General features: G+C 46.7%; 8 non-coding genes and 1 pseudogene across 8 annotated transcripts; all 9 read right to left on the bottom strand.

Annotated features, from left to right (window-relative positions):
- Positions 1-182: 182 nt before the first annotated feature.
- LOC142285603 (U2 spliceosomal RNA) lies at positions 183-309 on the bottom strand (annotated as a pseudogene).
- A 1,387-nt stretch (positions 310-1,696) lies between these two features.
- On the bottom strand, positions 1,697-1,887 carry LOC142285626 (U2 spliceosomal RNA). Its single transcript, XR_012746987.1, has one exon. It is a non-coding gene; the product is annotated as a U2 spliceosomal RNA (small nuclear RNA).
- Positions 1,888-3,274: 1,387 nt separating this feature from the next.
- On the bottom strand, positions 3,275-3,465 carry LOC142285625 (U2 spliceosomal RNA). Its single transcript, XR_012746986.1, has one exon. It is a non-coding gene; the product is annotated as a U2 spliceosomal RNA (small nuclear RNA).
- Positions 3,466-4,852: 1,387 nt separating this feature from the next.
- Positions 4,853-5,043, bottom strand: LOC142285623 (U2 spliceosomal RNA). The gene has a single exon (XR_012746984.1). It is a non-coding gene; the product is annotated as a U2 spliceosomal RNA (small nuclear RNA).
- A 1,387-nt stretch (positions 5,044-6,430) lies between these two features.
- Positions 6,431-6,621, bottom strand: LOC142285622 (U2 spliceosomal RNA). Its single transcript, XR_012746983.1, has one exon. It is a non-coding gene; the product is annotated as a U2 spliceosomal RNA (small nuclear RNA).
- Positions 6,622-8,008: 1,387 nt separating this feature from the next.
- LOC142285621 (U2 spliceosomal RNA) lies at positions 8,009-8,199 on the bottom strand. Its single transcript, XR_012746982.1, has one exon. It is a non-coding gene; the product is annotated as a U2 spliceosomal RNA (small nuclear RNA).
- Positions 8,200-9,586: 1,387 nt separating this feature from the next.
- Positions 9,587-9,777, bottom strand: LOC142285620 (U2 spliceosomal RNA). Its single transcript, XR_012746981.1, has one exon. It is a non-coding gene; the product is annotated as a U2 spliceosomal RNA (small nuclear RNA).
- Positions 9,778-11,164: 1,387 nt separating this feature from the next.
- On the bottom strand, positions 11,165-11,355 carry LOC142285619 (U2 spliceosomal RNA). The gene has a single exon (XR_012746980.1). It is a non-coding gene; the product is annotated as a U2 spliceosomal RNA (small nuclear RNA).
- A 1,387-nt stretch (positions 11,356-12,742) lies between these two features.
- LOC142285582 (U2 spliceosomal RNA) lies at positions 12,743-12,935 on the bottom strand. The gene has a single exon (XR_012746955.1). It is a non-coding gene; the product is annotated as a U2 spliceosomal RNA (small nuclear RNA).
- Between the last annotated feature and the right edge of the window lie 354 nt (positions 12,936-13,289).

Below are 13,289 nucleotides of genomic sequence, written 5' to 3'. Positions count from 1 at the left end.
CGGGATAGAGCAATATGCTCAGAAAGTATGAAAGGGCAAGGTACGGTGTGCTACAGAGCCCAAGGCTCGCCGGGGTCCCAAGCCAGCAAGCTCAGACTCACTCCAGGGTCGTCAGTCCTGGGGCACATTGCACCATAGCCCCCACACTTACTCAGTCTAATAGCCTCGATCCTGGTAGGGCCATGCTTTCCTCTAGATGAATATACTATACATCAAGAGTACTAGCAAGCGCAACCTTCCAGTGTGCATTGCATCTGCCGAGCCTCACAGATACTACACTTGATCTTAGCCAAAAGGCCGAGAAGCGATAACCAGAATTGGTTTGGGCCTCGAGTGGCACCCTGGCCTATGCCGGACACATCTTAGGGAGAGAGAGCGAGAGGGAGACAAACCCACGCCTACACAAGACATTTTGTCACCCAAGCCAACCCTTGAAAAGGCTGCTTTGCAGAGCCAAAACAAGAAGAATGGTGCGTTTTGCAGCCGCCGCCCACTGCAATGAATCTGAATAACTCCTCCTTTAGGGCGCAAGCAACTCCCCTCCCCCTTGCAGTCTTTCCAATTCACGATACAAAAAGACGGACAGGACAGGTTGCCTGACTTTCCGTCACTGCCACCCTTTGCCATCCTTACCCGTAGAAAGCCCTTTCATCATCCCCAAACCCTAATCTTTTCCCTTTCCTTCCCAGCCCCCAAACCCTGCCCTCTGTACCTTTCTCACCACCCGCTTCCCTTCTCCTGTCATCCCCCTACCACCCGGGAAAAAAAGAGATTGCCCCCTCCTTCCACTAGCCCACCCTCCCACCCAAAGAACAACTTCTTCTGCGCAGCTTGTTTTCTAGGCAGCAGCGCTATTGTGATGTCATCGGGGGGCATTGTGACAAGCCGCCAGTGTTCCGTCTCTTCATGTTGTGCACAGTTCAAACGGAAAATACATCAACAGGCAGACTACAGAAAAGCTTACTATCAAAGGTTAGAGGGGGGCTTTCTCAGAGGGCTTTTTACAGTTTTTCTATTCCCAATTAGCCGTTTAAGTGTACTTATTGAAAGTAGTAATTCTTTCATAGGCCGCCCTTTCTTAGTATTTGACGTTCCTTATATTGCGGTATGAGGCTTCGCAGTAGGTTGCAAACATTCATCACCCATGACTGTCCCCAATTGAGCTCAGAAGCTCAATGTCTATCATGACCTCTCTTTTAGAATGTCCAAGAGCAAGCAAACTATTCCTCCAGGAGAGGGCGCCAACAGACTACTAAAGAGATCATCATTACTCAAAGAAAACCCCAAAAACCAATGCATGATAGGAATAAACAGGTAACTTTCTTTGGAGTGGAAGCGGAGAGATCGCACCAGATGCCAATTCTAGATGTTATCACACCTGTGGTCACTGCAGCAGCAGGTGAATCCACTTTGTCCAAAAGGGATCTATTCCATTCAATTGCAAATGATCTAGATAAGACAGAGAACTGCAGCACGGGGACATAGCCGAGTTGGTCAGGTTGAGTGGTGATGAGTTTGCTATTTGGATGAATAAAGAAAGTCAAAAGTGTGAAAGATAAAAAACAAAAGGAGGAAGTGTGAAAAGTGAATGGGCCAAATTGAGGTGCATATGAAGACGTATGCTTTCTTCCAATTCATTAAATCGGGCTAATATGAATCAGGTGAATTGAGTTCTGCTTTTGGAAACTGGGTTAAGAAGGGGTGCACCGTTCCTGGAGGTACTGCAATACCAGGTCAATGCGTGGAGTGGACAGAGCAAGCTCTTTTTCCATCTCCCTGTTCTAAAAATCCATTTAATATATGGTCCCCAGATAGGGGACGTATCAGATATTAAACTGATAAGAACAGATACTACACTTGATCTTAGCCAAAAGGCCGAGAAGCGATAACCAGAATTGGTTTGGGCCTCGAGTGGCACCCTGGCCTATGCCGGACACATCTTAGGGAGAGAGAGCGAGAGGGAGACAAACCCACGCCTACACAAGACATTTTGTCACCCAAGCCAACCCTTGAAAAGGCTGCTTTGCAGAGCCAAAACAAGAAGAATGGTGCGTTTTGCAGCCGCCGCCCACTGCAATGAATCTGAATAACTCCTCCTTTAGGGCGCAAGCAACTCCCCTCCCCCTTGCAGTCTTTCCAATTCACGATACAAAAAGACGGACAGGACAGGTTGCCTGACTTTCCGTCACTGCCACCCTTTGCCATCCTTACCCGTAGAAAGCCCTTTCATCATCCCCAAACCCTAATCTTTTCCCTTTCCTTCCCAGCCCCCAAACCCTGCCCTCTGTACCTTTCTCACCACCCGCTTCCCTTCTCCTGTCATCCCCCTACCACCCGGGAAAAAAAGAGATTGCCCCCTCCTTCCACTAGCCCACCCTCCCACCCAAAGAACAACTTCTTCTGCGCAGCTTGTTTTCTAGGCAGCAGCGCTATTGTGATGTCATCGGGGGGCATTGTGACAAGCCGCCAGTGTTCCGTCTCTTCATGTTGTGCACAGTTCAAACGGAAAATACATCAACAGGCAGACTACAGAAAAGCTTACTATCAAAGGTTAGAGGGGGGCTTTCTCAGAGGGCTTTTTACAGTTTTTCTATTCCCAATTAGCCGTTTAAGTGTACTTATTGAAAGTAGTAATTCTTTCATAGGCCGCCCTTTCTTAGTATTTGACGTTCCTTATATTGCGGTATGAGGCTTCGCAGTAGGTTGCAAACATTCATCACCCATGACTGTCCCCAATTGAGCTCAGAAGCTCAATGTCTATCATGACCTCTCTTTTAGAATGTCCAAGAGCAAGCAAACTATTCCTCCAGGAGAGGGCGCCAACAGACTACTAAAGAGATCATCATTACTCAAAGAAAACCCCAAAAACCAATGCATGATAGGAATAAACAGGTAACTTTCTTTGGAGTGGAAGCGGAGAGATCGCACCAGATGCCAATTCTAGATGTTATCACACCTGTGGTCACTGCAGCAGCAGGTGAATCCACTTTGTCCAAAAGGGATCTATTCCATTCAATTGCAAATGATCTAGATAAGACAGAGAACTGCAGCACGGGGACATAGCCGAGTTGGTCAGGTTGAGTGGTGATGAGTTTGCTATTTGGATGAATAAAGAAAGTCAAAAGTGTGAAAGATAAAAAACAAAAGGAGGAAGTGTGAAAAGTGAATGGGCCAAATTGAGGTGCATATGAAGACGTATGCTTTCTTCCAATTCATTAAATCGGGCTAATATGAATCAGGTGAATTGAGTTCTGCTTTTGGAAACTGGGTTAAGAAGGGGTGCACCGTTCCTGGAGGTACTGCAATACCAGGTCAATGCGTGGAGTGGACAGAGCAAGCTCTTTTTCCATCTCCCTGTTCTAAAAATCCATTTAATATATGGTCCCCAGATAGGGGACGTATCAGATATTAAACTGATAAGAACAGATACTACACTTGATCTTAGCCAAAAGGCCGAGAAGCGATAACCAGAATTGGTTTGGGCCTCGAGTGGCACCCTGGCCTATGCCGGACACATCTTAGGGAGAGAGAGCGAGAGGGAGACAAACCCACGCCTACACAAGACATTTTGTCACCCAAGCCAACCCTTGAAAAGGCTGCTTTGCAGAGCCAAAACAAGAAGAATGGTGCGTTTTGCAGCCGCCGCCCACTGCAATGAATCTGAATAACTCCTCCTTTAGGGCGCAAGCAACTCCCCTCCCCCTTGCAGTCTTTCCAATTCACGATACAAAAAGACGGACAGGACAGGTTGCCTGACTTTCCGTCACTGCCACCCTTTGCCATCCTTACCCGTAGAAAGCCCTTTCATCATCCCCAAACCCTAATCTTTTCCCTTTCCTTCCCAGCCCCCAAACCCTGCCCTCTGTACCTTTCTCACCACCCGCTTCCCTTCTCCTGTCATCCCCCTACCACCCGGGAAAAAAAGAGATTGCCCCCTCCTTCCACTAGCCCACCCTCCCACCCAAAGAACAACTTCTTCTGCGCAGCTTGTTTTCTAGGCAGCAGCGCTATTGTGATGTCATCGGGGGGCATTGTGACAAGCCGCCAGTGTTCCGTCTCTTCATGTTGTGCACAGTTCAAACGGAAAATACATCAACAGGCAGACTACAGAAAAGCTTACTATCAAAGGTTAGAGGGGGGCTTTCTCAGAGGGCTTTTTACAGTTTTTCTATTCCCAATTAGCCGTTTAAGTGTACTTATTGAAAGTAGTAATTCTTTCATAGGCCGCCCTTTCTTAGTATTTGACGTTCCTTATATTGCGGTATGAGGCTTCGCAGTAGGTTGCAAACATTCATCACCCATGACTGTCCCCAATTGAGCTCAGAAGCTCAATGTCTATCATGACCTCTCTTTTAGAATGTCCAAGAGCAAGCAAACTATTCCTCCAGGAGAGGGCGCCAACAGACTACTAAAGAGATCATGATTACTCAAAGAAAACCCCAAAAACCAATGCATGATAGGAATAAACAGGTAACTTTCTTTGGAGTGGAAGCGGAGAGATCGCACCAGATGCCAATTCTAGATGTTATCACACCTGTGGTCACTGCAGCAGCAGGTGAATCCACTTTGTCCAAAAGGGATCTATTCCATTCAATTGCAAATGATCTAGATAAGACAGAGAACTGCAGCACGGGGACATAGCCGAGTTGGTCAGGTTGAGTGGTGATGAGTTTGCTATTTGGATGAATAAAGAAAGTCAAAAGTGTGAAAGATAAAAAACAAAAGGAGGAAGTGTGAAAAGTGAATGGGCCAAATTGAGGTGCATATGAAGACGTATGCTTTCTTCCAATTCATTAAATCGGGCTAATATGAATCAGGTGAATTGAGTTCTGCTTTTGGAAACTGGGTTAAGAAGGGGTGCACCGTTCCTGGAGGTACTGCAATACCAGGTCAATGCGTGGAGTGGACAGAGCAAGCTCTTTTTCCATCTCCCTGTTCTAAAAATCCATTTAATATATGGTCCCCAGATAGGGGACGTATCAGATATTAAACTGATAAGAACAGATACTACACTTGATCTTAGCCAAAAGGCCGAGAAGCGATAACCAGAATTGGTTTGGGCCTCGAGTGGCACCCTGGCCTATGCCGGACACATCTTAGGGAGAGAGAGCGAGAGGGAGACAAACCCACGCCTACACAAGACATTTTGTCACCCAAGCCAACCCTTGAAAAGGCTGCTTTGCAGAGCCAAAACAAGAAGAATGGTGCGTTTTGCAGCCGCCGCCCACTGCAATGAATCTGAATAACTCCTCCTTTAGGGCGCAAGCAACTCCCCTCCCCCTTGCAGTCTTTCCAATTCACGATACAAAAAGACGGACAGGACAGGTTGCCTGACTTTCCGTCACTGCCACCCTTTGCCATCCTTACCCGTAGAAAGCCCTTTCATCATCCCCAAACCCTAATCTTTTCCCTTTCCTTCCCAGCCCCCAAACCCTGCCCTCTGTACCTTTCTCACCACCCGCTTCCCTTCTCCTGTCATCCCCCTACCACCCGGGAAAAAAAGAGATTGCCCCCTCCTTCCACTAGCCCACCCTCCCACCCAAAGAACAACTTCTTCTGCGCAGCTTGTTTTCTAGGCAGCAGCGCTATTGTGATGTCATCGGGGGGCATTGTGACAAGCCGCCAGTGTTCCGTCTCTTCATGTTGTGCACAGTTCAAACGGAAAATACATCAACAGGCAGACTACAGAAAAGCTTACTATCAAAGGTTAGAGGGGGGCTTTCTCAGAGGGCTTTTTACAGTTTTTCTATTCCCAATTAGCCGTTTAAGTGTACTTATTGAAAGTAGTAATTCTTTCATAGGCCGCCCTTTCTTAGTATTTGACGTTCCTTATATTGCGGTATGAGGCTTCGCAGTAGGTTGCAAACATTCATCACCCATGACTGTCCCCAATTGAGCTCAGAAGCTCAATGTCTATCATGACCTCTCTTTTAGAATGTCCAAGAGCAAGCAAACTATTCCTCCAGGAGAGGGCGCCAACAGACTACTAAAGAGATCATCATTACTCAAAGAAAACCCCAAAAACCAATGCATGATAGGAATAAACAGGTAACTTTCTTTGGAGTGGAAGCGGAGAGATCGCACCAGATGCCAATTCTAGATGTTATCACACCTGTGGTCACTGCAGCAGCAGGTGAATCCACTTTGTCCAAAAGGGATCTATTCCATTCAATTGCAAATGATCTAGATAAGACAGAGAACTGCAGCACGGGGACATAGCCGAGTTGGTCAGGTTGAGTGGTGATGAGTTTGCTATTTGGATGAATAAAGAAAGTCAAAAGTGTGAAAGATAAAAAACAAAAGGAGGAAGTGTGAAAAGTGAATGGGCCAAATTGAGGTGCATATGAAGACGTATGCTTTCTTCCAATTCATTAAATCGGGCTAATATGAATCAGGTGAATTGAGTTCTGCTTTTGGAAACTGGGTTAAGAAGGGGTGCACCGTTCCTGGAGGTACTGCAATACCAGGTCAATGCGTGGAGTGGACAGAGCAAGCTCTTTTTCCATCTCCCTGTTCTAAAAATCCATTTAATATATGGTCCCCAGATAGGGGACGTATCAGATATTAAACTGATAAGAACAGATACTACACTTGATCTTAGCCAAAAGGCCGAGAAGCGATAACCAGAATTGGTTTGGGCCTCGAGTGGCACCCTGGCCTATGCCGGACACATCTTAGGGAGAGAGAGCGAGAGGGAGACAAACCCACGCCTACACAAGACATTTTGTCACCCAAGCCAACCCTTGAAAAGGCTGCTTTGCAGAGCCAAAACAAGAAGAATGGTGCGTTTTGCAGCCGCCGCCCACTGCAATGAATCTGAATAACTCCTCCTTTAGGGCGCAAGCAACTCCCCTCCCCCTTGCAGTCTTTCCAATTCACGATACAAAAAGACGGACAGGACAGGTTGCCTGACTTTCCGTCACTGCCACCCTTTGCCATCCTTACCCGTAGAAAGCCCTTTCATCATCCCCAAACCCTAATCTTTTCCCTTTCCTTCCCAGCCCCCAAACCCTGCCCTCTGTACCTTTCTCACCACCCGCTTCCCTTCTCCTGTCATCCCCCTACCACCCGGGAAAAAAAGAGATTGCCCCCTCCTTCCACTAGCCCACCCTCCCACCCAAAGAACAACTTCTTCTGCGCAGCTTGTTTTCTAGGCAGCAGCGCTATTGTGATGTCATCGGGGGGCATTGTGACAAGCCGCCAGTGTTCCGTCTCTTCATGTTGTGCACAGTTCAAACGGAAAATACATCAACAGGCAGACTACAGAAAAGCTTACTATCAAAGGTTAGAGGGGGGCTTTCTCAGAGGGCTTTTTACAGTTTTTCTATTCCCAATTAGCCGTTTAAGTGTACTTATTGAAAGTAGTAATTCTTTCATAGGCCGCCCTTTCTTAGTATTTGACGTTCCTTATATTGCGGTATGAGGCTTCGCAGTAGGTTGCAAACATTCATCACCCATGACTGTCCCCAATTGAGCTCAGAAGCTCAATGTCTATCATGACCTCTCTTTTAGAATGTCCAAGAGCAAGCAAACTATTCCTCCAGGAGAGGGCGCCAACAGACTACTAAAGAGATCATCATTACTCAAAGAAAACCCCAAAAACCAATGCATGATAGGAATAAACAGGTAACTTTCTTTGGAGTGGAAGCGGAGAGATCGCACCAGATGCCAATTCTAGATGTTATCACACCTGTGGTCACTGCAGCAGCAGGTGAATCCACTTTGTCCAAAAGGGATCTATTCCATTCAATTGCAAATGATCTAGATAAGACAGAGAACTGCAGCACGGGGACATAGCCGAGTTGGTCAGGTTGAGTGGTGATGAGTTTGCTATTTGGATGAATAAAGAAAGTCAAAAGTGTGAAAGATAAAAAACAAAAGGAGGAAGTGTGAAAAGTGAATGGGCCAAATTGAGGTGCATATGAAGACGTATGCTTTCTTCCAATTCATTAAATCGGGCTAATATGAATCAGGTGAATTGAGTTCTGCTTTTGGAAACTGGGTTAAGAAGGGGTGCACCGTTCCTGGAGGTACTGCAATACCAGGTCAATGCGTGGAGTGGACAGAGCAAGCTCTTTTTCCATCTCCCTGTTCTAAAAATCCATTTAATATATGGTCCCCAGATAGGGGACGTATCAGATATTAAACTGATAAGAACAGATACTACACTTGATCTTAGCCAAAAGGCCGAGAAGCGATAACCAGAATTGGTTTGGGCCTCGAGTGGCACCCTGGCCTATGCCGGACACATCTTAGGGAGAGAGAGCGAGAGGGAGACAAACCCACGCCTACACAAGACATTTTGTCACCCAAGCCAACCCTTGAAAAGGCTGCTTTGCAGAGCCAAAACAAGAAGAATGGTGCGTTTTGCAGCCGCCGCCCACTGCAATGAATCTGAATAACTCCTCCTTTAGGGCGCAAGCAACTCCCCTCCCCCTTGCAGTCTTTCCAATTCACGATACAAAAAGACGGACAGGACAGGTTGCCTGACTTTCCGTCACTGCCACCCTTTGCCATCCTTACCCGTAGAAAGCCCTTTCATCATCCCCAAACCCTAATCTTTTCCCTTTCCTTCCCAGCCCCCAAACCCTGCCCTCTGTACCTTTCTCACCACCCGCTTCCCTTCTCCTGTCATCCCCCTACCACCCGGGAAAAAAAGAGATTGCCCCCTCCTTCCACTAGCCCACCCTCCCACCCAAAGAACAACTTCTTCTGCGCAGCTTGTTTTCTAGGCAGCAGCGCTATTGTGATGTCATCGGGGGGCATTGTGACAAGCCGCCAGTGTTCCGTCTCTTCATGTTGTGCACAGTTCAAACGGAAAATACATCAACAGGCAGACTACAGAAAAGCTTACTATCAAAGGTTAGAGGGGGGCTTTCTCAGAGGGCTTTTTACAGTTTTTCTATTCCCAATTAGCCGTTTAAGTGTACTTATTGAAAGTAGTAATTCTTTCATAGGCCGCCCTTTCTTAGTATTTGACGTTCCTTATATTGCGGTATGAGGCTTCGCAGTAGGTTGCAAACATTCATCACCCATGACTGTCCCCAATTGAGCTCAGAAGCTCAATGTCTATCATGACCTCTCTTTTAGAATGTCCAAGAGCAAGCAAACTATTCCTCCAGGAGAGGGCGCCAACAGACTACTAAAGAGATCATCATTACTCAAAGAAAACCCCAAAAACCAATGCATGATAGGAATAAACAGGTAACTTTCTTTGGAGTGGAAGCGGAGAGATCGCACCAGATGCCAATTCTAGATGTTATCACACCTGTGGTCACTGCAGCAGCAGGTGAATCCACTTTGTCCAAAAGGGATCTATTCCATTCAATTGCAAATGATCTAGATAAGACAGAGAACTGCAGCACGGGGACATAGCCGAGTTGGTCAGGTTGAGTGGTGATGAGTTTGCTATTTGGATGAATAAAGAAAGTCAAAAGTGTGAAAGATAAAAAACAAAAGGAGGAAGTGTGAAAAGTGAATGGGCCAAATTGAGGTGCATATGAAGACGTATGCTTTCTTCCAATTCATTAAATCGGGCTAATATGAATCAGGTGAATTGAGTTCTGCTTTTGGAAACTGGGTTAAGAAGGGGTGCACCGTTCCTGGAGGTACTGCAATACCAGGTCAATGCGTGGAGTGGACAGAGCAAGCTCTTTTTCCATCTCCCTGTTCTAAAAATCCATTTAATATATGGTCCCCAGATAGGGGACGTATCAGATATTAAACTGATAAGAACAGATACTACACTTGATCTTAGCCAAAAGGCCGAGAAGCGATAACCAGAATTGGTTTGGGCCTCGAGTGGCACCCTGGCCTATGCCGGACACATCTTAGGGAGAGAGAGCGAGAGGGAGACAAACCCACGCCTACACAAGACATTTTGTCACCCAAGCCAACCCTTGAAAAGGCTGCTTTGCAGAGCCAAAACAAGAAGAATGGTGCGTTTTGCAGCCGCCGCCCACTGCAATGAATCTGAATAACTCCTCCTTTAGGGCGCAAGCAACTCCCCTCCCCCTTGCAGTCTTTCCAATTCACGATACAAAAAGACGGACAGGACAGGTTGCCTGACTTTCCGTCACTGCCACCCTTTGCCATCCTTACCCGTAGAAAGCCCTTTCATCATCCCCAAACCCTAATCTTTTCCCTTTCCTTCCCAGCCCCCAAACCCTGCCCTCTGTACCTTTCTCACCACCCGCTTCCCTTCTCCTGTCATCCCCCTACCACCCGGGAAAAAAAGAGATTGCCCCCTCCTTCCACTAGCCCACCCTCCCACCCAAAGAACAACTTCTTCTGCGCAGCTTGTTTTCTAGGCAGCAGCGCTATTGTGATGTCATCGGGGGGCATTGTGACAAGCCGCCAGTGTTCCGTCTCTTCATGTTGTGCACAGTTCAAACGGAAAATACATCAACAGGCAGACTACAGAAAAGCTTACTATCAAAGGTTAGAGGGGGGCTTTCTCAGAGGGCTTTTTACAGTTTTTCTATTCCCAATTAGCCGTTTAAGTGTACTTATTGAAAGTAGTAATTCTTTCATAGGCCGCCCTTTCTTAGTATTTGACGTTCCTTATATTGCGGTATGAGGCTTCGCAGTAGGTTGCAAACATTCATCACCCATGACTGTCCCCAATTGAGCTCAGAAGCTCAATGTCTATCATGACCTCTCTTTTAGAATGTCCAAGAGCAAGCAAACTATTCCTCCAGGAGAGGGCGCCAACAGACTACTAAAGAGATCATCATTACTCAAAGAAAACCCCAAAAACCAATGCATGATAGGAATAAACAGGTAACTTTCTTTGGAGTGGAAGCGGAGAGATCGCACCAGATGCCAATTCTAGATGTTATCACACCTGTGGTCACTGCAGCAGCAGGTGAATCCACTTTGTCCAAAAGGGATCTATTCCATTCAATTGCAAATGATCTAGATAAGACAGAGAACTGCAGCACGGGGACATAGCCGAGTTGGTCAGGTTGAGTGGTGATGAGTTTGCTATTTGGATGAATAAAGAAAGTCAAAAGTGTGAAAGATAAAAAACAAAAGGAGGAAGTGTGAAAAGTGAATGGGCCAAATTGAGGTGCATATGAAGACGTATGCTTTCTTCCAATTCATTAAATCGGGCTAATATGAATCAGGTGAATTGAGTTCTGCTTTTGGAAACTGGGTTAAGAAGGGGTGCACCGTTCCTGGAGGTACTGCAATACCAGGTCAATGCGTGGAGTGGACAGAGCAAGCTCTTTTTCCATCTCCCTGTTCTAAAAATCCATTTAATATATGGTCCCCAGATAGGGGACGTATCAGATATTAAACTGATAAGAACAGATACTACACTTGATCTTAGCCAAAAGGCCGAGAAGCGATAACCAGAATTGGTTTGGGCCTCGAGTGGCACCCTGGCCTATGCCGGACACATCTTAGGGAGAGAGAGCGAGAGGGAGACAAACCCACGCCTACACAAGACATTTTGTCACCCAAGCCAACCCTTGAAAAGGCTGCTTTGCAGAGCCAAAACAAGAAGAATGGTGCGTTTTGCAGCCGCCGCCCACTGCAATGAATCTGAATAACTCCTCCTTTAGGGCGCAAGCAACTCCCCTCCCCCTTGCAGTCTTTCCAATTCACGATACAAAAAGACGGACAGGACAGGTTGCCTGACTTTCCGTCACTGCCACCCTTTGCCATCCTTACCCGTAGAAAGCCCTTTCATCATCCCCAAACCCTAATCTTTTCCCTTTCCTTCCCAGCCCCCAAACCCTGCCCTCTGTACCTTTCTCACCACCCGCTTCCCTTCTCCTGTCATCCCCCTACCACCCGGGAAAAAAAGAGATTGCCCCCTCCTTCCACTAGCCCACCCTCCCACCCAAAGAACAACTTCTTCTGCGCAGCTTGTTTTCTAGGCAGCAGCGCTATTGTGATGTCATCGGGGGGCATTGTGACAAGCCGCCAGTGTTCCGTCTCTTCATGTTGTGCACAGTTCAAACGGAAAATACATCAACAGGCAGACTACAGAAAAGCTTACTATCAAAGGTTAGAGGGGGGCTTTCTCAGAGGGCTTTTTACAGTTTTTCTATTCCCAATTAGCCGTTTAAGTGTACTTATTGAAAGTAGTAATTCTTTCATAGGCCGCCCTTTCTTAGTATTTGACGTTCCTTATATTGCGGTATGAGGCTTCGCAGTAGGTTGCAAACATTCATCACCCATGACTGTCCCCAATTGAGCTCAGAAGCTCAATGTCTATCATGACCTCTCTTTTAGAATGTCCAAGAGCAAGCAAACTATTCCTCCAGGAGAGGGCGCCAACAGACTACTAAAGAGATCATCATTACTCAAAGAAAACCCCAAAAACCAATGCATGATAGGAATAAACAGGTAACTTTCTTTGGAGTGGAAGCGGAGAGATCGCACCAGATGCCAATTCTAGATGTTATCACACCTGTGGTCACTGCAGCAGCAGGTGAATCCACTTTGTCCAAAAGGGATCTATTCCATTCAATTGCAAATGATCTAGATAAGACAGAGAACTGCAGCACGGGGACATAGCCGAGTTGGTCAGGTTGAGTGGTGATGAGTTTGCTATTTGGATGAATAAAGAAAGTCAAAAGTGTGAAAGATAAAAAACAAAAGGAGGAAGTGTGAAAAGTGAATGGGCCAAATTGAGGTGCATATGAAGACGTATGCTTTCTTCCAATTCATTAAATCGGGCTAATATGAATCAGGTGAATTGAGTTCTGCTTTTGGAAACTGGGTTAAGAAGGGGTGCACCGTTCCTGGAGGTACTGCAATACCAGGTCAATGCGTGGAGTGGACAGAGCAAGCTCTTTTTCCATCTCCCTGTTCTAAAAATCCATTTAATATATGGTCCCCAGATAGGGGACGTATCAGATATTAAACTGATAAGAACAGATTTTTGATTTAATGAAGCTTTCCAAAGCACCACAAAAAATGCATGACCGAAGTCACACCAAAAACAGTGCAAAGGCTAGGATTCGTGTGGACCCCACCGTGAGGAGAGGGTCCCCAAAAATCAACCCCGTCCCTCCGAGCCAGAAGGCCACAGCAAGGGTCAGGGATCTTCGGTGCTCCCCCAAGCCGAAGCCTGGTTGAGCCTTGTTGTTGCTCCCAGCATCCACCCAGGCATCTTACCCAAGTGGAGTAGAGAGCTACTAGTTGTTGGTTTCGCAGCCAAAACTGCCCGGACCGTCAACCGGTGTTGGTTTCTCAGCCCAAGGCTAACCGGACCTCCAACCGGGTGTTGGTTTCTCAGCCGAAGCTGACCCAGACCTCCAACCAGGTGTTGG

This window comes from Anomaloglossus baeobatrachus, unplaced genomic scaffold, assembly GCF_048569485.1.
Source record: "Anomaloglossus baeobatrachus isolate aAnoBae1 unplaced genomic scaffold, aAnoBae1.hap1 Scaffold_601, whole genome shotgun sequence".
NCBI lineage: Eukaryota > Metazoa > Chordata > Amphibia > Anura > Aromobatidae > Anomaloglossus > Anomaloglossus baeobatrachus.
Note: the sequence above shows the minus strand (reverse complement) of the source record. Positions and strands in the feature narration are given on the sequence as shown.